We start from the raw sequence: 413 nt of genomic DNA, 5'->3' as shown, positions 1-413 counted from the left end.
GTGAAGATTTAAAAGCAGAAATATAAACAATGCTTTTACTTACCCCTAATTTGATTCCTGGTTAGCTAGCACAGCTTTATAATCCTCAGTTATTATCCACATGTATTTCCATTTAAACCATGCCAGCTGGGGCCAGTTCTCATCTGAGAATCGTAACAGCTGTCCCAGTGGAAAATAAAAGCATGTCACTTTACATTTTATACCAGGGCCAAAGAAGTGTCAGATTCCTGCCTCAGCTGTATAATGACACACATTAGCCTTGACCTGAGCACGTCCCATCAATTCTGTTCATGAGAAAATTACACTCTGGGTTTACTCGATTCCTCTTCTTTATCCAATTCCTTACATAAAAAGGCAATTTGATCTTCTCTTTAATGCCCCCTGTATAAATATCATATTCAACACCAGAATAC

Source organism: Myotis brandtii, unplaced genomic scaffold (assembly GCF_000412655.1).
Source record: "Myotis brandtii unplaced genomic scaffold, ASM41265v1 scaffold1091, whole genome shotgun sequence".
In the NCBI taxonomy this organism is placed as follows: Eukaryota; Metazoa; Chordata; class Mammalia; order Chiroptera; family Vespertilionidae; genus Myotis; species Myotis brandtii.
Note: the sequence above shows the minus strand (reverse complement) of the source record.